Source organism: Cystoisospora suis (genome assembly GCF_002600585.1).
Source record: "Cystoisospora suis strain Wien I chromosome Unknown contig_6273, whole genome shotgun sequence".
Lineage (NCBI taxonomy): Eukaryota > Apicomplexa > Conoidasida > Eucoccidiorida > Sarcocystidae > Cystoisospora > Cystoisospora suis.
Window position 1 is genome coordinate 31,931 of NW_027159062.1, and position 451 is coordinate 32,381.

The window sequence follows — 451 nt, forward strand, 5'->3', positions numbered from 1 at the left end:
GAAGAGAGGATACACAAAAGGTATATCTCAGAATGTACGTATGGCTGAATAGAGGTGGATGGATGTGGGTATGTACAGATAGGTGTTTAGTGAGTATATATGTAGAGAAATAGAGAGACCCTGTAAGATTCATTTGGCTTTCATCTTGTACATGAGACGTTGACAATTCCCTTTGGTGGAATATGAGCCTACATCGAAATCGATCATCACCCTGAGGTGTAGAATTCCATCCGCCCCACAGCCAAGCTGTAGAAGATCCATCCATCTATCTACTGACGGGGGGAAAGGTCTACCTATACACATCGATGATACCTCGTATGTATGCGTTGCATGCAGGGACGTCTCATACCGATCAGAGATCAAAAGAAAGCTCTATGGTCCATTCTACTCAGTTCTAAACCTGACCCGGATATGAATGAATACACTTGTAGAGTGCTGCAGCCTATATAGA